Raw genomic sequence first — 23596 nt, 5'->3', positions numbered from 1 at the left:
AATCATGTTGGATTTTTTTTTTTTTTTTTCCTATTTGAAGATCCATTTTGATTCACCTGCAGCATTAAAGGATTTTCTTCATAGTAATTTGGGAGTTATAGCAGCTAGAAAGGCAGAGGCATATTCTAAGAACTTCATGAAATATAAAACACTGAAGCACTTGGGATAGACTAGTTTTCAATGCCTAGGTTACACAAATGTTCAAATTCACATGGGCTTCATTTGTTCCAAGTTGTATAATGGAATGGATGCTGGTGCGTTTGGCAATATTTTATACCAATAATTTGGATTAAAGGAGAGGTCAGTTTATGAAAAGTTCGCGTAAGAATCTTAGAGACAATTTTATTACCATCATGTGCATACGGTATTTCAAGTCACTATTCAGTGTTTATGTCAAATAGACGTTTTATTGAACTTGGAAAAATGAAAAAATTAAAAATGTGTAATATGTACGGTTGAGTGGATGTTGCTGGGATACAGGGCTCCTTGTACCCCGCCCACAGTAGTGTGTTAGTCACGAACCCCAAATCTCAGTGGTTTGAAACAACTAATGATCTTACTCTTGCTCCATGTGCACAGGGGCCCATAGGTGGGATTCCGCTGATTGCGGTCACCTGGGGGTCCAGGCTGAGGGAGGCAGCACCTTATGTTTCCACCACCTCGACCTGAGGACTCAGCATCTGCTGCGGCAGGGGAAGAGCATAAAGAATCACTCCCTGGCTCCTAAAACCTTTTGCTTAGAGCTAGTGTCATTTCTGCCCCATTATTAGGCAAAGCAAGTTACACAGTCAGGGCTTACTTTAAGTTTTCAGAAAAGTATAATCCTTTCATGGACCCGGGAGAGACAACCAGAAATACTGGTGAACAGTGGTAATAACCTACCACATTATGTGTACTAGTCATGGTTCCTCCAGAGAAATAGAACCAATAGGATGCATAGAGAGATTTATTTTAAGGACTTGGCTCCCACAATTGTGGAGGCAAGCCCAAAATCTGCAGGGTAGGCTGGCAGCCTGGAGACCCAGGGAACAATTGCTATTCAAGTCTGAAGGCTAGCTGCTGGAAGAATTCCCTCTTCCTCCAAGGAAGTCAGTGTTTTCCTATTAATGCTTTCAACTGATTGGACGAGGCCCACCCACATTATGGGGGGTAGTCTGTTTTATTTTCTTTAAATAGGTCTACTTATTTAAATTTTAATCTCTTCTTTTAAAAATAGCTTCATAGCAACATCTAGAGTAGTGTTTGACCAAATATCTGGGTACCATGGCCTAGCCAAGTTGATATACGAAGTTAACTATCACGGTATGTTAACCATATCCTTCGCATTATACATTTTCTTAATCATTAGTAAAGCATTCAGAAGTATAAAGCCTTGATGTGATTTTTACTGTACTGAAAAAAGAATTCTTTCTCTGTTAAGACTTGGGTTGAGGGACCTGTGCTCCTGGTGTCTTAATCTATTTATCATTAGATTCCAGAGAAAATAGTAACTGGTTTCTTCATGGTTTCAGAAGCTGAGTCTGAATAGATTGTTTTGGTTTGGTTTTGTTGCTGCAGTTTAACTTACAATTTTCTATTTAATATATTCCTATATTTAAAAGAAAAAGCAGAAGGTAACAATCTTTCCCTAGACCAGGTAATTTTATCTCAAGCCAACCAAATGTGTTCCATCCACATACTGTGAGGAGAGATGATCATGGAGTCTTTAGTATACCTCAGAACTTGCCTTATGTAAAACGTGTCTCAAAGGCACAGGGCATGTTATAGCTAAAACTTTACCTTACCACTTGATACAGTGGATTTTTATGGCTCTCCCTTTTCAGTATATTCAAAACCCTTTACAAGTATCTTTCTCCTGAGAAAGTGAATGTGCTCCTGTCTTGTTTAAAGATGTCGCATCAACAGGACCTGATCTCCAGTTTGCTTTTGTCCTTCTCCTAATTGTGATATTCTTGGCAGACCCTGCTTCACACCCTCTTCCTTGTCCCCCTTGCACTGGCATAGATAGAAAGATTTCTGAGATGATTTCTCCATGCTGGGAGTGCAGTAGAGGAGCCTCATGAGGATCAGACCTCCACCTTGGTTTCATTAGCCAACTAAGCTAATCCTCACATTCTCCCCTCGTGGTCACTGAACAAGGTAGTCCCCTTTTCCACATGAGGAAACCTGAAGCGAAGAGGTTAAGTGACTTGCCCAGGGTCACTTGAGGAGTTGCTGCAGCTACAGTAACAGTTCCCTGTGCTATTTGATCAAGTGCATAGGTGTGGGCTCCATCAATTTCTTCTTCTAGCATGCATTTAATCAATAAATCAATCTTCTGATTTCATCCTACCAGTAGTCGAATGAGGAAGGTCCCAAGATGTGCACACAGACTGCTGTCCTCTACATTCAAAGATGATGTTGCTGACAGTGATTTGTTATCCAGCTTGAGTGTGACGGGAAAGATCAATAGTTGGCCAACAGTCCTTTACACACCGGGCAGAGGTAGAAAACTGCTCCTTGGCTTGCGTCTGCAGGCACTGTTTTCAGAGACGAGCAGTTTTTGAGATGACTGTCTCTTAGAATTTGTTTTTTCTTCCCTGGAGTCTCTCTAATCCTAATTACTACTCAACAGGCTGTTTCCCAGCAGCCCTTTGCTGGGCCTTTGTGTTGGAAGCTGTGCATCATCGGACCCAGTAGGTCTGTAGGAGAGAAGTGGAGACAGGCTGTGTGTGCATCTGAATCGACTTTCCCTCCCTGGCCAACACTGACTGAATCTATGGTTCTTTTGTCAGCGACTCATTTGCTCAGATGTTGAATGAAGACTGAAGTAATTTATTTTTATTTTTTATTTTTGAGACAGAGTCTCACTCTGTTGCCCAGGCTTAAGTGCAGTGGCTTGATCTCAGCTCACTGCAACCTCCTCCTCCTGGGTTCAAGCAAATTCTACTGCCTCAAACTCCCCAGTAGCTGGAGTTACTTTTCGTATTTTTAATAGGGACGGGAGTTTCACCATGTTGGCCAGGTTGGTCTTGAACTCTTGACATCAAGTGACCCACCTGCCTCGGCCTCCCAAAGTGCTGGGATTATAGGCGTGAGCCACCGGGCCTGGCCCCAAGACTGAAGTAATTTAATGTCTTTTCTCACGTGAGATTTGCCATGTCACTTGGCCCCCTTCTCTGTATCCTTCATTCTCATTTTGTGTACTTAGGACTTTGCCAGGCCCCATTCCTTGAGCACAGCCAATACTCCAAAACTACTCTACCCCCAACCTTGGGCACATATTGCTTAAAATCACCATGCAATCATTTTAAATTCAACCATGTTAGGTTGTGCATTTTGTGTTAAATACATTTCTTGTGACAGGTTTACTCACAATTTCTCTTTTCCTATTTTCCTTATCATTTTTCAGTGTATTATAAAACATTAAAACTTTTTTTAACTTTTCATTGAAACTGATCACTTTAAGTACTGTGAGGGAAAAATGCAGGATGTCAAAGAGATACAGCAAACCTTGATCAAAACGCCGTATTGTGTTTGCATTTCCAGAAAAAAGGGGAACATCTATTGTAAAAAAATTAAAATAGATGGGTGAGCAGTTGAGAGAAAATAGAGAATACATAATAGATACTGTTTTCCATGATTAGAACTGTTTTCCTGAGTGAACCTGTATACCCTGTTCAGAGAAATGAATTTATTTTAACTGAAAGTAAAACCAGGTTGAATGATCATCAGGTAGACAGTTTTTTTGGCTGGGAGATGGGGAGCAGACCGAGTCTTGCTCTGTCACCCAGGCTGGAGTGCAGTGATGTGGTCATAGCTCACTGCAGCCTCAACCTCCTGGCCTCAAGTGATCCTCCCACCTCGGCCTCCTGAGTAGCTGAGACTACAGGAGCACACCACCATGCCCATCTAGGCAGATAATTTAAAAACCATTCTTTTTAATTAAAAACCAGTGCAGACTTTTAACATGATTAATTTTGCTGCTGTCATTCATTTCCCTTTAATGAAGTGAAATTTACGCCAAATTAAGATTATCTTCCTTCTCCCTCTTTCTCCTTCTGCTTTATGGGAGAAGCCAGCTTTTAAACTCTGTAGTTTGAATCCCCTACCCCCACCTTGCCTAAATTATCTAGGCATTATTTCTCTCCTATTTGCCCTTATTCTGAATTTCATGTCAATTTATTTATTATTTTACCAAGCTGACCCTTCCTCAAGCTTTCTGTGTGGAGGGGAAGGGGCTGTGCTGGAGTCCCTGTTGTATCTCAGTGGAACCTGTACTCCTGACATAGTTGGTGACCTTGGGAGCAGTTGGTGTGTGAATGCCACTGACCTAGGTACTTTAGGAACTTGACAAAACCTGAAGAAAAGAGTTTCCTATTAGGCTTTCACAACAGTGAGACCAGATCAGTTTCAGTGCCATTGTATATCGGAAGCTCCTTGAGGGCAGAGCTGTGTTTCACTTGGCTTTTTATTTCCAGTGCCTGGAGGTGCCTGAGATATTGGTGTTCATTTGCTGTTTTCCTGCTGACAAATAATTACATAGAAACACAATCCTGGTGTCTTTAGATAATTTACCTAGGTTTTCGGTAAGCATTTTGGCTTCCAGATAGAACTGCTCTCATCCTCAGCATCAGGCTCATTATTATTGTTTGAAAATTTGAAAACACTGGCAAAGAGGAAAGTTGCAGTGCAGTAATAAGGTCCTTAATTTTCTACCATCTGCTGGAAGTTCATTCTGCTGCAGGCTGACCATCTGATGCATTTTTGGTTTGCTGGGCTGACAGTTTCACTGCTTAGAAATCAGAAGAAACAACAGGAATGGCTGGTACTGGACTCATAAGGAGAGAACACTCACTGAATGGAGAATTGATGGGAATTTGGGAGAAAAGGTGGCTGTCAGCTTGGCGAGTAGGCCAGGGAGTGAAATAAATCTTAAGTATAGTCAGACACATATCCCAGCCTTTGTGAAAGCAGTTATAAAACGTTCAGTTCAGAACAAAAAAAAATCATTTTGTGGGAAGACACTCCAAAGTTTAAGAAAATTTGTAAAGTCTCTTTTTGAATACAAACTCTAAAGAGAAAGAAAAAGAGAGCCTTCAGAGAGCTAACACATATTCAAGTCTTACTTGGTGCTGGCCGTTGTTCTAAGCTCTTTACAAGTAATTTAATCTTCAGAACAACCCTATGAAATTGATATTACACCATTTGTAAATGAGGAAACTGAAGCACACAGAAAGGAAGAAACTTGCTCAATATCACCAAGTTAGTTACTGGCAGAGGTGAGATTTAAACCCAGCCGTCTGGGTCCAGAGACTTTAAACCACTTGCACCTGAATATGCCAAGAAGCCCAAACCCATTTTTGAGTTGATTTTTATATATGTTGCAAGATAAGCGTCCATTTTCATTATTTTGCATGTGGATATCCAGTTTCCTAGCACCATTTGTTGAAGAAACAGTTCTCTCTCCATTGTGTGTTCTTGGTACCTTTTTCTAAAATCAATCTTAGATGTGTGGGCTTCTTTCTGGAATCTCTGTCTGGTTCCATTGGTCAGTATGTCTGTTTTCATGCTAATACCATGCTGCTTTGATTATTATAACTTTGTAATAGATTTTGAAGTCAGGCAATGTGATGCCTCCAGCTTGTTTTTGTTCAGTATTGCTTAGCTATTTGGGGTCTTTTGTGGTTCCATATACATTTTAGGATTGTTTTTTCTATTTCCTTGAAAAGTGATATTGGAATTTTGAGAAGAATTGCATTGAATCTGTAAATTGTTTTGCATAGTATGGACATTTTAACAATATTCTTTCAATTCATGAACATGGGATACCTTTCCATTCGTTTGTGTCATCTACTATTTCTATCATCAATGTTTTATAGTTTTCAGTATATAAATCTTTCACCTCCCTGGTGAAATTTACTCCTAAGTGTTTTTTTTTTTTTAAATATGCTATTGTAAATGAAATTGGTTTCTTCATTTCTTTCTAATTCGTTATTAGTGTAAATAAATGTTACTGATTTTTTTTTCTTTTTTTTAGACAGGGTCTCACTCCCATCACCCAGACTTTGAGTGCAGTGATGTGATCCCTGCTCACTGCAGTCTCAACCTCCCGGGATCAGGTGATTCTTTCACCTCAGCCTCTTGAGTAGCTGGGACTACAGGTGTGCACCACCATACCTGGTTAATTTTTTGTATTTTTAGTAGAGACAGGTTTTTGTCATGTTGCCCACACTGGTATCAAACTCCTGGAATTAAGTAATTAACCTGCCTTAGCCTCCCAAAATGTGTGGATTACAGGTATGAGCCACTGTGCCCAGCCAGAAATACTACTGATTTTTGTGTGTTGATTTTGTATCCTGCAACTTTACTAAGTTCATTGATCAGTTAGACTTGAAACTATAAAACTACTAGATGAAAACATAAGGGAAATACTCCATAACATTGGTCTGGGCAAAGATTTCTTGGATATGACCCCAAAAGCATAGGCAACAGAAGCAAAAATAAATGAGATTACATCAAACTAAACAGCTTCTGCACAGCAAAGCAAACAATAGAGTGAAGAGACAATCCATAGATTGGGAGAAAATATTTACAAACCATGTAAGTGTAAGGGGATAATATCCAAAATATATAAGGAACTCAAACAACTTAATAGCAAAAAAAAAGAACCCAATTTAAAAATGGACAAAGGACCTAAAGAGACATTTCTCAAAAGAAGACATACAAGTGGCCAACAGTAAACATGCTCATCATCAGCAATTATCAGGCAATGCAAGTTAAAACCACGATAATATATCACCTCACACCTTCCAGAATGGCTATTATCGAAAAGTTGAAAGATAACATGTGTTGGTGAGGGTGCGGAGAAAAGGGAATCCTAGTGCACTGTTGGTGGGAATGTAAATTAATACAGCCATTACGGAAAGCAGTATCAAGGTTTCTCAGAAAACAAAAAATAGAACTACCCATATGATCCAGCAATCCCCTTCTGGGTACATATCAAAAGGAATTGAAATCAGTATGCTGAAGAGATCTCTGCACTCCTGTGTCCATTGCAGAATTATTCACAATAGCCAAGATAAGGGAGGAACCTAAGTGTCCATCAACGGATGAATGGATAAAGAAAATGTGGCATATATATATACAATGGAGTACTATTCAGCCTTAAAAGAGAAAGAAATTCCGTCGTTTGTAACAACATGGGTGATCCTGGAGGACGTTATGCTAAGTAAAACAAGCCAGGCAAAGGAAGACAAATACTGCGTGATCTCACTTATAAGTGGAATCTAAAAAAGTCCAACTCAGAAGTAAGGAATGGAATGGTGGTTACCAGAGGCAGGGGAAAGGGGTGGATGGGTAATAGGGAGATGCTGATCAAAAGGTACAAAATTTCAATTGGGAGGGATAAGCTTTAGTGATCTATTGCACAGAATGTATAATAATGTATATTTCAAAATTACTAAAAGAATATATTTTAAATGTTTTCACAAAAAAATGATGTGTTAGGTGATGTATTTGTTAATTAGCTTGATTTAATCATATCACAATGTAAACATCAAAACATCATATTGTATCCTATAAATATATATACAATTATTATTTGTTAATTAAAATTTAAAATAATTACTTAAAGAAAAGCCCAAACTCCCAGACATGCTGAGGCTTTTCAGAATAAAGTGAACAACAAAGGGACAAGGCCACTCGTTAATGAGAATAGCCTGGTGTTAACAGATGGCGTGGAGGCCGGGCCACTCGGGTCTTATTTTGTTTCTTTATCCTTCAAAAAGAATCATCTCCAAGCTGAAAATATTTCTAGGGGAGAAACATAATCCACCAAAAAAAGAAGACTGGAGCTCCTGTAAGTTAAGTCTCCAGGGGCACTGATGACATCACACTGCACAAAGCGACTTGCAGTTGACACAGGAAACACCGTTAGGAGCCTGTGAGACAGTGAGGAAAACGAGACATGAGCAAATAAATGCCCTGGTTTTAAAAAGGAAGAAAAGGCAGGGAAACAACAGACCAGTAACCTTGATGCAAAAACCATGAATACTCAAGAGAAGTAGAAAATATGTAGAAAAAAAAAGTTGTGGTATTAGGAGCCAATATGGGTTCACTTAAAGAAGGCATGTCAAGACCACAGAATATTTTCATAGGTCTAGAAACTATACCTATTAAACTATGTAGAACCTATACCTTCTACACTACTAAACTAGAAGAATATCGTAATTGTAACATCATCGTCATCATTGATGCCAGTATCATCATCATCCTGGGTAACAACTACTGAGCAGTTTCTTTGTTCCAGATGCTATATGTCTGCAACACTCAGTATAAACTGTCTCATTTAATCCTCAGAACCAACCACCCTATGTTATAGTATGGTCTCACTTAATCTTAGCAACACATTGAACAAGATTTCTTAACTATGTGTACAAAAATAAAATAGAGTAGTTGTTAGTATGACTGAGGATTTATAACTGCTTGGAAAAGAAAGGGCAGTGCACATAAATACAGCTATGTGGGCAACTGTACTTAAAATGTATCACAAGCTCCTGTACTTGGTTCTATAGAGTTTGTTATTTTCATCAATTCCCAGGTAAAGGAATCAAAGATTTTTCACATTATGTAGTATAAGGAAGGATGGATAATACTAGGAATAATATAATCAACAGCAAAAAAATTAAATAAGCTGGAATAAGAGAATGAAAGCAATAAGCTGGAGACAAAAGGCATTTCAATTTAGGATTTTTTTAAAAAGCTATATAACACAGTTTGGGGAGACCCAGAATTACTGAATCTCATTGTTGGAAGAAATGTTTGGTCTTCTAGCCCACCCAAGAAGTCCCACAAAGTAGTTCTCTAGTTCAGTGTTTTTCAGTCTGCATAATATGGCATGGGAAATGAAATCAATTTAATGGTTGAAGGTCATCAACAAAAAAATGGAAGCAAATCAATGTACACCATTTATAGCATTTAGTATTATTGTGTTAAATGTGCTTCCATTTTATTCTTGGTGTGGGTGCACTTGGGGCTGATAAAAAACATATTTTGTACTATAGGTTGTGGTCGAAAATTTTGAAATCCACTGCTATGACCAATACTTAAATACCTTTCTTTCGTTGCCTCATTTACAGATACTATCTACAAGGAAATCTGGGGGGTATCCTTTGTGTCTTTGTACACATCTGGCTCATAGGGAGATATTTTTCTTTTAATAGGGAATTTAGATTTGTCTCACTGTAGCTTGAGCACCTTGGTTTGTGTCTCATCCTTGCCACATACTGGTCATAAGATCTTGCTCAAATCATTTTACCTCTTTAATCTAAAATTTTTCTTATCTGTAAAAATGGCAATATTTTTTAATAACATATCAATATTTTCCATACCTTTTATGAGGGTAAAATTGATTTTTTAAAATAGAAGGCATATTAAAAACTCCGAAGATTTTACAAACACTATTCTTTATAACCCTTAAGTTTACCTTAAACAAACCTAATCTTTTGTTGTCAACCCTTCAGATATTTTAGGAAGCTATTATGAATCTTCTGTCCTCAAGATGAAACTCCTTGTTTCAACTGCTCTTCACAAATGCATAATTTTGGAGTCCATACACCACCCTGGTTGCTCTCTTCAGAGTACACTCCCGTTTTGTACATTTATTCTATTTTCAACTGTATGTTCATTTAAAGTACAGCATGCAACATGAAAAATAACATGCACGCAATGAGAGGAGCTGTGTTAGGTGAAGGAGCTTATTGATGATTTCTCTGCCTTTTCAAAAATTGAGTTTAATATTGACATACACCCTATTTTCCATAGAAATAAAGTAGTGTGTTCAGGTAATTTCAAGTGTAGACTAGTAATCTCAGAGTGTAATGGGACAATTATATCCCTTGTTCAGGAGACAAAATTGCCCCTAAAACCTTTTTTTGTTCTGTTTCTTTGTGGCATATTTTAAGCTTAAAACCCTAAAGGTTTGTTTTGTTTTGTTTTGTTTTTAAGTGCCTGCTTGTGAGCCCTATCTCCTCCATCCTGGCTTTAAGCCATTGGTTTTTTCTTACCTAAGAAACGCACTTAACATTTGTCCTTGTTTAATTTCATCTTGTTAGATTCAGCTCATTGCTCTGGGCTGTCAAGATCACTTTTCATCATATTCTGTCATGCAGTCATCTGCCTGCTCCTCCCAGTGGCTGGTCACCCACAGGCCAGAGGTGCATGCCCGCCACACCTTTCTCACACAGTGCTGGAGGGAAGCCATAGGGAACCCCTGTCCAGGTGACATGACAGAGCTGACAGCATCCTTTAGGGGACGTTCTGCAGCCAGTATAGAATGTATCTAGTTGTCTTTGTGTTATTTTAACCAGTTTTTCTGTATATGGTCCCTAAAGGTAATGAGAAATAGGCAGCTGATTATGTTTACCATTTTTACTTATCTGCCAGGAAGCTCAGAGTATGGGCCAATGGTCCATTTTTAATGGATCTAAGCCACTTTTAAAATCTAGTAAAAATAAAATAGTAACACATGATATATTAGGGTTCTCCAGGAAACAAAACCAACAGGAGATAGACAGATATAGATCTAGATGTGCCTATATAGAGAAATATAGTACTCCATTCCTATCCGTGGTTTCATTGTGGTTTTAGCTATCTGTATCAGCCATGGTCTGAAAATATTACATGGGAAATTCCAGAGATAAACACTTCATAGGTTTTAAGTGTGCCCTGTTCTGAGCATGGTGAAATCTTGTGCTGTCCCACTCCATCCCACGTGGACGTGAGTCATCCGTTTGTCCAGCATATTCATGCCATAGACACTACCTACCCATTAGTCACTTGGTGGCCATCTCAATCACCAGATCAACTGTCACAGTATTGCAGTGCTTGTATTCAAAGAAGCCTTATTTGATTTCATAATGGCCCCAAAGTCCAAGAGTAGTGATGGTGGTAATTCGGATATGCCAAAGAGAAGCTGTAAAGTGCTTCCTTTAAGTGAAAAGAAGAAAATTCTCAATAAGGAAAGAAAAAAAAAATCATATACTGAGGTTCCTAAAATCTAAGATAAGAATATATCTATCTGTAAAATTGTACAGAAGGAAAAAGAAATTCATGCTAGTTTTGCTCTCATACCTCAAACTATAAAAGTTATGGCCACAGTACATAATAAGTGCTTAGTTAAGATGGAAAAGATATTCAATTTGTGGATAGAAGATGTGAGTAGAAATATGTTCTGATTGATGACAGTCAGGTTCGGTACTGTCTGTGGTTTCAGGTATCCACTAAAGGTCATGGAATATATCCCCTTGGATAAGGGGGAACTACTGTATAGATGGAGATGGAGATGGAGATGGAGATAGAGATAGAGAGAGATAGAGATAGAAGTATAGGTATACCTCCTTTTGTGCTTTGCAAATGTGTTTTTTACAAATGGGTGGTTTGTAGCAACTGTGTGTTGAGCAAGTCTATGAGTGACAGTTTCCAATAGCATGTGTTCACTTCGTATCTTTGTGTCACATTTTGGTAATTCTCACAATATTTCAAACTTTTTCATTATTATTATATCTGTTATGATGATCTCTAATCAGTGATCTTTGTTGTGACTATTGTAATTCTCTTGGTGCACCATTAACTGCACTCATGTCAAATGGCAAACTTAATCAATAACTGTATCTGTTCTGACTGCTCCACCAACCAGCCATTCCCCCATCTCTCTCCTTATCCTTGGTCCTCCCTATTCCTTAAGACATGAGAATATTGAGATTAGGCCAATTAATAATCCTACAATGGCATTTAAGTGATCAACTGAAAGGAGGAATTAAAGGACTCTTTAAATCTAAAAATGATTAAGCTTAGTGAGGCAGGCATGTTGAAAATTGAGATAGACTAAAAGCTAGGCCTCATGCACCAGACAGCCAAATTTCAAATCCAAAGGAAAAGTTCTTAAAGGAAATTAAAAGTGCTAGCTACTCCAGTGGACACATGAATGATAAGAAATCAAAACAGCCTTATTGCTCATATAGAGGAAGTTTTAGTGGTCTGGATAGAAGATCAAACCACATCATTCTCCTAAGCTAAAGCCTAATCCAGAGAAAGGCCCTAATGCTCTTCAATTCCACGAAGGCTGAAAGAGGTGAGGAAGCTGCAGAAGAAAAATTTGAAGCTAGTAGAGGTTGGTTCATGAGGGCTAAGGAAGGAGTCATCTCCATAACATAAAAGCACAAGGTGAGGCAGAAAGTGCTGATACAGAAACTGCGACAAGTTATCCAGGAGATCTAGAAGATAACTGATGAAGGTGACTCCACTGAACAACAGATTTTCAATGTAGGCAAAACAGCCTTCTATTTTAGGAAGATGCCACCTGGGACTTTCATAGCTAGAGAAGAGAAGTCAATACCTGGCTTCAGAGCTTCAGAAAGCAGGCTGACTCTCTTGTTTGGGCTAATGTGGCTTATGACTTTTAAGTTAAAGTCAATGCTCATTTATCATTTGAAAATCCTAGGGCCCTTAAGAGTTATATACTAAATCTACCCTGCCTGTGCTCTATAATGGAGCAATAAAGCCTTGATGACAGCACTTCTGTTTAAAGTATTGTTTACTGAATATCTTAGCTCACCGTTGATACCAACTGCTCAGAAAAAAAATATTTGTATCAAAATATTACTGCTCATTGGCAATGCACTCAGTCATCCAAGAGCTCTGACAAAGATATGCAAAGAGATTAGTGTTTTCATGCCCGCTAACACAACATCCATTCTGTGGCCCGTGGATCAAGGAACAATTTCCACTTTCAAGTCTTATTATTTAAGAAATAGATTTCACAAAGTTATTGCTGCCATAGATTGTGATTCTTTTGATGAATCTGGGCAAAGTAAATTGAAAACCTTCTAGAAAGGATTCACTATTTTGGATACCATTAAGAACATTAAAGATTCATGGGAGGAGGTCAAAATATCAACAGTAACAGGAGTTTGGAAGAATGTGATTCTAACTGTTATGGATGATTTTGAGGGTTCAAGACTTTACTGGAGGAAGTCATTGCAGATGTGGTAGAAATAGCAAAAGAACTAGAATTAGAAGTGGAGTCTAAAGATGTAACAGAATTGCTGCAATCTCATGATAAAACTCTAATGGATGAGGAGTTGCTTCTTATGGATGAGCAAAGAAAATGGTTTCATGAGATGGAATCGGCTTTGAACATTGTTGAAATGATGCCACGGCTTTGGAATATTACATAAAGTTGATTGATAAAGCTGAGGCAGAATTTGAGAGGACTGACTCCAATTTTGAGAAGTTCTACTGTGGGTAAAATGCTATTAAACAGCATTGCATGCTATAGAGAAATCTTTGGGGAAAGGAAGAGTCCATCAATGTGGCAAATTTTATTGTCTTATTTTAAGAAATTGTCACAACCACCTCAGCTTTCAGCAACCACCACTCTGATCTGTCAGCAGCCATCAGCATCGAGGCAAAACCCTCCAACAGCAAAAAGATCATGACTCGCTGAAGGCTCAGATGAGCATTAGCATTTTTTGGCAATGAAGTATTTTCATATTAAGGTATGTACATCATTTTTTTAGAAATAATGTTATTATACACTTTAAGGACTGTAGTATAGTATAAACATAACTTTTATATGCACTGGGAAGCCAAAAATATTGTGTCACTCTATTGTGATGTTTGCTTTATTGTGGTGATCTGGACCCAACCAAACCTGCTATACCTCTGAGTTATGCCTGTATAGATATAGAGAAAGAGATTGGTTATAAGGTATTGGCTGATGTGATCTTGGAAACTGAGAAGTTCCATGATCTGCTCTCTATAAGCCAGAGACCCAGGAAAGCCAGTGGTGTCGTTTGAAGGCCTGAGAGTCCAAGAGTCACCGGTATAGATTCCAGTTTGAGTGCCAAGGCCTGAGAATCAGAATCTCTGAGGGCAGGAGAAGCTCAATGCTCCCGCTCGACAGTCAGAGAATCAGTTCAACTGTTCTCAGCCCTTTTGTTCTAAGGAGGTCCTCAGTGGACTGAATGAGGCCCCCACACACTGGAGAGGGCAATCTACTCAGCCCATCCACTCAAATACTAATCTCTTCCAAAAACACCCTCACAGACACACGTAGAGATAATGTCTAGCCAGCTATCTGGTTTCTGTTGACACATAAAATTAACTCTCACGAGTGGTAAAAGCAGAAAAAATAACTATTGGGTACTGGACTCAATACCTGGGTGATGAAATAATCTGTACAACAGACCCTCATGACACGAGTTTAACTATGTAACAAAGCTACACATGTACCCCTGAACCTAAAGTAAAAATTGAAGAAAAAAGAAAAGCAAAATATACTAAGGACTATCATATAAGAATTTTGTATAAACTTAAACTATTTCAAGTAGTATTTTCTGCTTACCTATAGATTCTTCCATCAGAGACGTGTGAATTGGGCTTTGTGGGGGAAAGTGCAGGTGCTTTGGTGGGAGGAGTAGAACTTATGCTAATCGTTGCTGCTCCCCTATCTTGTGAGATAGGGAAACCAGTCAACATGGTGTTTAGTGAAAAGATGATGTTACAGAAGTTTCATTGGCTTGGCCTATGGTAGACCTGTTAAACTCTTAAGGGATCTATTGCCATGTGGATTTTGCTCACGTTACTGAAGGGTTTTTATGGGAACAAATTGTGAAGCACTGAAGGGGAATTGGGAAATCTGGTATTTCTACTTCCAGCTTTTCTAGACTGCTTGCTGGATGGTTGGAAACAAATGATTAAATTCCCTGAGGTGCCTCAAACTCATTAAGCTGGGGCCACTCACATACTGGCAGTGTGCTAAGAGGGCTCCTGGGATTCTGTGTCACCAGGCAGTTTGCTCCCAGGAGAACTGGCTTAGATCCTAGCAGTAAGTGCTGGCGTAACGTTTCACGGCTTTGGGGTGCTGCCCGAGAAGTTGACTCTATTGCTGTTTCACAGGAGGTGGTGAAAGAGGCCTGTCGGTTTTAGATGTCTGTTTAGTAAAAGAAAGGGCTGTGATGGCAGACTTGCAGCTGGTTTGAGGGAAATGTGGATCCAGCTCTGGAGCTGAGTCTTAGAGCAAAACAAGGAATTGGTCCTGCAGAAATGGTCCATGAACGTGAACCAGAGAAACATTTTTGGAGTTTGGTATTTGCAGGTTCCTTGAAAAAATGTTTCATAATTAAAAAGTTTGATGAAGGACTTTCTCATTCAAAGATTTTAGTATTTCCCCATTGCCAAGGGAGAGTGGGGACTAACCAGACAATTAGCTGCTTCTTGCTGCAGAGTGGGTAAGAGGTTTGGATTGCCTCTTTAAAGGAGAGTAAACCCTGTTTGTTGTGACTGCTTCTGTGATGGGTGATCAAAGGGCAGTGTGGACGGTGAGAAAATAAAGGATGACATTTAGATACTCAACCATAATGCTGCATTCTTTACTTTTAAAAAGAGAGAGAAGGAAGAAAAGAAAATATATCCTTACAAGTTTTAAATGTTCTTTAATTTGAGAAAACCTGCCATGGATGGAAGGAAGGACAAACATTTGACATTGTTCAATATTGAGGACTCCTGAAGTCCAGTTACCCTGAACTAGCTTTTACCTTCTTGATTTGAAGTAGTGGGTCCCAAAATCAGTTTGCCTGCTTCTGGTAGGTTTGCAGGGTTAGGCTGTGAGGTCTGCAGAGAAAGAAAGTTTCGGCTAGATTTCTTACTTACTCAGAGTGGCCCTCCAAACCCTGGTCCCTGTCAGAGAAGCAGGAAACCAAAGTCTTGTCTCCCATCCTTAATTAGCTTTTTGTAACCATCCCACATCCCTTTTTCTGTATGTTTCCATGTTCATGACTATACAAAGGCCATTGTAACAGCTTAGAAGTTAGGGGCACAGGCTCCAGAGCTACTGTGCAGGGGTTTGAAATTTAGTGCCTTCATTCATGGGCAATGTGACTTCAAACAAGTTGCTTTAATCTTTCTGTGCCTTACTTTTCTCATCCGTAAAGTGGAAATGGAAATGGAATTAGAACATATTTTATACGATCATTGTGAGGATTAAGTGAGTTCATACATGTTCAGTGTTAGCTGTGTGCCTGGCACATGGTAAGAGTTCAATACATGGAATATATTATCCTTGGAAAGGTTGGAAGAAGGATGCATTAAAATAAGTGGAACACATAGAGTTCTGAACAGAGAGATCCATGTACCTTTGTCTTCATAGCATAGGTCTATGCTACATTATTTCACAGATAACTTACGATGTGCATAGTGCTGTGCTATGCATCCAAGCTTGGCAATTTTAAGACAATTCCTACCCTCCAAGGATTTAGAGCTAGGTCAGTAGGAAAGATGGCAGGCTTAAAGCTGATCAGCTGCAATCCAGGGCAGTGTATGGGATCAAGTGCCTACACAAGGATAATGGGTATACATGGTGTAGGATCCTAAAAAGATACTATAAAACATTCATATATGTATAATAGAAGTCCCCAGAATTATTCAATACCAATCTTTGAGGCTCATTTTTGCATGCGGTCACAAGATATGAATGTTTAGGCTTTGAAAAGGGAAAAAGAGCCTCTTAATCAACTCCAGGTAATGCTTTTTCTGTCCTGCTGTAACAACACATGATCATATTTCTCTAATCATTTATCTCATTGTTTTGCAGTTATCTACTGATGCACTACTCTCCTTTACCACCCCTGGAGGGGTGAAGACTATGTGTTACTCATCTTTATATCCCCTGCCTGGAGCCCATGGCCTGCACTTAGTAGGCATTTAATAAAGGTTGGCTGAAGGAATGAATCAATGCTCAGAGTACATTTCCAGCGTAACTAAAATTGAATGCCACCAACTTCCCTCTTTTGGACATAGATTATAGTTTATCTGTCCAGACTCCCTAAATGCCAATTTTTGACCCCTCCTTTGCCTCCATACAAATAGTCTCCAAGTCTTACTTCCATTTACTCTCTCAACATCTCAGTCCCGACTATCCTATGTCAAATGGGCCTCATTTTATGTCTGGATAATTACAACAAACACAGCTAGTGTTCACACCTTTGTTTAAGCTCTCTCTTGCTTTGAATATCCTGTTACCCATCTCCATCTATCTAAACTCCAACTAACCTCTAAAATCAACCATATTTTCCGGATTCTACTTGAAATATTCTGATATCTCAGACTCTGGTAACCTGGCTTTTATCTCTCTTCTGATCATAGCTTGTTTACTGCTGTGCATCACTGCTAGAGCATCTAGTCCTTACAACATCTTTGTGAGAAATCTAATAGTCTCCCCATTTTGCAGATGGTAAAACTGAGGCTCACCAGCATTAACTTTCCAAGGTCACATAACTAGTTTGCTGTCTGACTTCAGAGCTCTTTCTTCTGTACCTTGCTACCTCACCCCAAGTAAAATGTCAGCTTCTAGGGAGAGGATTCTGCCAATACTTTATCAGCAGACTCTCTTGCAAGTTGCTTTACAAATAGTAAGAATTCAAATGTTATTAATTAGCTTAAAAATCCTGTTTGAATGTACTGTTCTTGAACAGGGATGATGAAGGGGAGGATTATTGGGTAGAATAAAAGCACTAGGCCAGGCACAGTGCTCACACCTGTAATGCCAAGACTTCAGGAGGCAGAAGCAGGAGGATTGCTTGAGCCGAAGCAGGAGGATTGCTTGAGCCCAACCAGGAGTTTGAGACTAGCCTAAGCAATGTGGTGAAACTCCGTCTCTACAAAAAATATAGAAATTAGCCAGGAGTGGTGGCATGTGCCTATAGTCCCAGCTACTCAGGAGGCTGAGGCTAGAGGATCACCTGAGCCTGGGAGTTGAGGCTGCAGTGAGATGTGATTGCACCATTGCACTCCAGCCTGGATGACCTTGTCTCAAAAGAAAAAAAAAAAAAGGCACTCAAGTTTTTTTTTTTTTTTTTTAATGGCAGAAAGTGCACAGTAGCATGGAGGATGACACAAAAGTCAGCAGACCTGCTAAACCTATGTGAATGACCATTGACTCCCCACTTTTATGTAGAGTTTAAAGAGAATCGTGAGTATTTTCTCTTACATGGATTATCCCAGCACTCCAGAAATCTTTAGGTATTTTAAAAACATCTATCTAAACATTAAAATGCTCATCACAATGATGATACTGGAATAGCAGATTACTACGTAAAAACACTAGTCAATCTCAGCAGGAAGTCATTACCAAGGTAGGAAAAACGTTTGGATAGGAAAGGCTGTTCATGAGTTACCAAAGCCATGATCTTCATCTCCAAGATCTTTGAAAATGAAGAAAATGTCCACTTGTCTTCTGGAGTGAAGGAGCAGGAAACAGGACTAGAATAGTGAGCTCAACAGATTACTCCTTCATTTGCAAACTTTTCCAAGGCAGACTCTTAAACCAGGAGTGAGTGTGGGATGGCATCAATGCAGGTTATAATTATGTGCTAGACTTTAATGCATTCCATCTCAAGATGTTTTAAGAGTAGCTCATTCTTATGCCTTTATAACTAAAATAAAACCTTAAAAATATGTATCGTTTTCTTGCTGGAAGAAATTGAAGAGATTATTTAATTCAAACCTTTTTATTTTATACCTGAGGCAACCCAGAGAAGTTAAGTGATTTACCGAAGGGCACAGAGTATCTGATTTATAACCGTAAAACCCACCCCAAGACTTTCCCTTGGTATGACATTAATATAACTGTTCTACTCAGGGCCAGGGGATGTTAATGTAACAGATTCAGTCACATTAATATATCAAGTCCAGCCAAATTGCAAGTGTTAGATGACCTCAAGCAGATTCACGAAACAAATTTTTAAAAAAAGCAAAAAGCAAACAAAACACAGTATTTTCTTGCTTTCCGGGTGCACACAGCTGAGTCTCCTTCTTGTGGGCCGGGATTGGAGGCCAACTCACTGCTCTCTCGGGCTTTGGGCTTAGCTCATGGTCTTGCTCACAACCACGCTCTCTCACCGCCTCATCTCCCTGGTGGGCACCAACCCTGTCTGTGGCTCAGCCAGCTTTCTCTTTCCCCACACAAAACAGGTGTTGAGCCCTTCCTTTGTCTCACACCCCATACTAAGTGCCAACTGCTTATTATTTATTACCTCATTGAAACTTCACCAGCACTTCGGGATGCAGGTACAGGAACTGCAGTTATCCTCATTTTGTAGAGTATGTTACAAAGCTATTCTACGGCAAAACTGTAGGGAAAAACCTTACCTATCACTGCCTGAATGCTGTGGGAACTTTTGGCAAGTTACAGAAACACTGTGACTCAGTTTCCTTATCAATAAAATGAGATAATAATAGTGCAGACCTCATTGTGTTGCTGTGTCGATGAGGTAATTTGCCAACTAGCTGACTAGAATAGTGTGTGGTACTATGCAAGCACTGTATAAATATGCTGTTATGTTTAGTTACCATCCTATCCCCTCAGTGCTTCTTACACACCCTGCACGTGTACAATATGGCCCTCAGATCTGAGCCCACACCACAACCTGTGGCTCAACCACCTTCCTTCATATAGATATGGTAGCAGCTTACCACATGTGGCTCCTGAGCACTAGAGATGGGTCTAGTCTGAATTGAGACGTGCTGTAAGTGTAAAATACCACTGGATATCAAAGACTCACTGTGAAAAAAGAATGCAAAATACCTTTTTTTATATGCTGATTGCATGTGAAATGTTTTCAATATATTGAATTGACTAAATTTATTATTAAAGCAAATGTCATTTTTTCCTTTTCATGTTTTTTAAAAATAAGGCTAGTCCATTTTTTTTTGTTGTTTGTTTTAGAGATAGGGTCTCACTCTGTCGCCCAGGCTGGAGCGCAATGGCGCAATCCCAGCTCACTGCAACCTCCACCTCCCAGGTTCAAGCAATTTTCCTGCCTTAGCCTCCCGACTAGCTAGAACTACAGGCACGTGCCACCATGCCTAGCTAATTTTTGTATTTTTTGGTAAGGACGGGGTTTCACCATGTTGGTCAGGCTGGTCTTGAACCCCTGACCTCAGGTGATCTGCCCGTCTCAGCCTCCCAAAGTGCTGGGATTACAGGCATGAGCCACTCTGCCCGGCCTAGAAAATTTTAAATTGCTTGTGTGACTTGCATTCTATTTCTGTTGACCAGCGCTGGATTAGAGTAGCCTTCTATGTGTTCTCGGTCAGATTCCCAGGGAGAGTTTCTGGCTCAGCCCTGAGTCAGCAGAGCCCTCCTCTGTGATGAGTACCCACCCTGGTACAATCAGCTTTGTGGGGAGAGTGGCATAAGATGGGGTGCTGGCTCAGCAGAGGCTGTGGGTGTGGTGGGCAGGATAAGGCCATGTCTAAGATAAGGTGTCCTCCTGTTTTCAACAAGAAATATTACATGAGCAAATGGCAGGATTATTTATTGAGCCACATAGGTGCACTCTCTCTACCTTTGCACTCCCCTCCTCATTCTAATTGGTAGTTGGGCCTTTTGAGAATCCCTGTATCCGGGGAGTTTGTGGTTCAGGGCCAAAGCAGAGGTGTTGGAGATTACCCCTGTATCTGTGGTAGGTGGATTATGCCAAGTGGCCCAAGGTAAAGGGGTGAGGTTAAATAAAAAGGAGAAGAGGGACACTTTTGTCTCTAAGACTGAGACAGGAGCAGAGGGGAGTGGAGAAGAGGTTAGCCACTTTCCTGCTAGGGGCAGAGATCTGTGTCAGGACCCAGTGGAGGGAGTGGGAAGAACCTCAGCAGGGGAAGGCCACAGGGTGCACCTGGCAGGCTGAGCTCTCAGCACCCAGGCCACAGCCTTGCTGAAGACCTGAGCCCGTTTTTTGCATAGAAGCCTTCCAACTAACAGTCTTCGAGTGACCACATGAGCTCTGAAAACTATCATAACAGCAGCCATGGAAGGAACGTACCCTAATTTTCTAGACCTCCCAGAATTTCTCATGACTCAGTGGGAGATTGAGATTTCCTCCATCCTAGTGGGATAGAGGCTTAGAGAAACCAGATTGAATTTGTTTTATTTTGTTCTGGGTGTGGGGAATACTGGAGTCCTAGGCCAAGGAAGCCCACCTTCCCTTGGTGTTTGTAGGATAGATAGTCTCATCTACACTTGCAACGAAAGGCTTAGCAACCTGGTCCCTAAGCCAGTGCCTTGCCTATTCAGTCACTCATATCTTTAGGCTTTTCTGAGTGGAGACAAGGCCTAACAGTCAGGACATTGCTCTCTCTGCAGCCCCCTACTCCACATCACCCAGGACTATCAATCCTAGGATTCTCTCAGACACCTTGCATTCAAACGGCCACCAAATCCTACCTCCACCTGATCTCCTGAGTCCATTCCTCTTTATCTTCACTGTTGATGTTGCAAGCTTCTAGGTGATGCTGGTGTTGCACTCTGGGGACCACACTTTGAGGACCACTGATCTATAGGCTCTGTGGTATTATCAGGTGTCTCAGCAGATTCTTAGATGCATGCAAATGTGAACTCCAGCTTTCAGGCAGTTGATACAGGAGGTGCCTATGCCATGTGTTATTTTTTTTGTACCAAACGTTGCTCTTGGGCTAACATATCAATTCTACTTCACCAAGAGTAACTTCAGTCCACACTGACTCAAGAAACCAAGAATGCCGAGACGCATTTCATTCAAACATTCTCCCCTTGGCAGGGAGATCAAGATGGAGGCATCCGGCTTCTGCCAAGGATGTCAGTGTTAGTCCTATGCAAAACCAGTTCTGGTTCTTTCTTGTTCTTCACACAGGTTTGAACAATGATGCGACTGTAAACCGTGTGCGTGTGTGCGCGTGTGTGCTAATACGATTTAGGCTGGATTTGGACACTGAGGGACAGTTCCTGGAGATGCTGAGGATTAGTGGTAACAGCTGTTACTCTCCCCATTAGAGGAAAAACTGAAAGGAGAAGAAAATACTTTTGTGTAAGGGATGTGTTTGCAACTCTGAGGGAGGCAGCCGTTCTATCAAGCCTGAAGAAAAGTGTGTTCCTAGGTAAGTGGATGTTTTCTTTTTATTTATTTAGTTTTGTAGAGACGGGGTCTCCCTATGATGCACAGGCTGGTTTTGAACTTCTGGCTTCAAGTGATCTTCCTGCCTCACCCTCCCAAAATGCTGGGATTACAGGTGTGAGCCACTGTGCTCAGCTCCAAGTGGATGTTCTTCAGCGTTCAGGTAGACAAGATGCTGGTGGGAAAGAGGACACGGTGAAACCTAAGGCAGGAGAGTGGGAGGTGGGGCTGTGGCTGCAGTCTGCGAGACGAGGCACTCACTCCCCCTCCCTTGTAGGCACCTGTGTCTGATCTGCCTTTGGAAAGTAGACCACTTGCCATCAGCAAGGGCTTGAGAAGCATTTTCATTTCATTTCTTTCTCTTCTTTTCAGAGACAGGGTCTTGCTCTGTGCCCAGGCTGCAGCCTCAACCTCCTGGATTCAAGTGATCCTCCTGCCTCAGCCTCCCGAGCAGCTGGAACTAGAGGTGCGCACCACCATGCCCAGCATTCGAGGGGCATTTTCTATGTGGCCCTTGTGAAAGAAAATGAGAGGGACCCTGAGCCCCCTTGACTGAGAAAATGCTTTTACAGTTCATCTTCATTATCTCCTAATGTGTCTGAGAAGCCCTAGCAATGGTTCCCTGTAGTATGGAGATGTGTGACTTCAGTGCTTCATAGAAAACAAACTTAGAAAAGAAAGGCATTGTCTGAAGGACTCTTAAATCTAAGAAATTTGAGGTATAGATCATATTCCTGTCTTCTTTTAGCTTGTGAATGTAAAAGGTGGTTGTGTGTGAAGAGACAATAGGAGTGGAGGATACTTGATTATTTGGTTTATGGATTATTTCCTTAGTCTATGGTTTTGATAGCTAGTTTCACTACATTTTCAGGATTTAATTTTTACCTTTTAAAACCAGCTGACTACAGGGGAGGGCCTTTTTTTTTTTTTTTTTTTTTTTTTTTGCCTTGCATTGCTCCTTAGGTCAAAATATTAGCCAAACTTCTAAAATGCCTGTGTACAGAACTATAAAAAAAAAAACAAAACAGAAACAACTGGTTTTGTTGTTGTTGTTGTTTTTGGAAATGGAGTCTTGCTCTGTTGCCCAGACTGGAGTGCAATGGCACGATCTCAGCTCACTGCAACCTCCGTCTCCCAGGTTCAAGCAATTCTCCTGCCTCAGCCTCCCGAGTAGCTGTGGCTACAGGCACATGCCACCACGCCCAGCTAGTTTTTTGTATTTTAGTAGAGACAGGGTTTCACCTTATTGCCCAGGCTGGTCTTGAACTCCTGTGCTCAGGCAGTCCACCCGCCTCGGCCTCCCAAAGTGCTAGGATTACAGGCGTGAACCACCACACCCGGCCTAAAACAGCACTGTTAAAAAATGCCTGTGATAATCCTAAATATTTATGTAGGCATTCATCTGCCTTGTTTGCTATGTCTCATTTTATTTTTGTCAACTTCTTTTACATTGCCAAATTTTAATTCTTCCTCTTGATGGGAATTAGAGGTAGTAAACAAAAGTAAAATTTACTCTATAAATGCTATTTTATTGAATCATTGTGTTCTATTCCTCAGCCAACATTTTTATCAGTATGTTTAAGAAGGTATAGAATAAATTGAGTATTTCTTTCTCTGCTCATCTTCTTTCT

The 23596-nt window shown here is 40.3% G+C and overlaps 1 protein-coding gene across 1 annotated transcript in view; it reads left to right on the top strand.

Annotated features, from left to right (window-relative positions):
• Positions 1–7551: 7551 nt before the first annotated feature.
• REELD1 (reeler domain containing 1) overlaps positions 7552–23596 on the top strand; it is a 31987-nt gene continuing 15942 nt past the window's right edge. The window contains exon 1 of the mRNA XM_050791771.1: positions 7552–22431. The gene's annotated coding sequence lies outside the window, so the exon portion shown is untranslated. The remainder of the gene's footprint in view (positions 22432–23596) is intronic.

This window comes from Macaca thibetana, chromosome 5, assembly GCF_024542745.1.
Source record: "Macaca thibetana thibetana isolate TM-01 chromosome 5, ASM2454274v1, whole genome shotgun sequence".
Taxonomy (NCBI): Eukaryota; Metazoa; Chordata; class Mammalia; order Primates; family Cercopithecidae; genus Macaca; species Macaca thibetana.
Note: the sequence above shows the minus strand (reverse complement) of the source record. Positions and strands in the feature narration are given on the sequence as shown.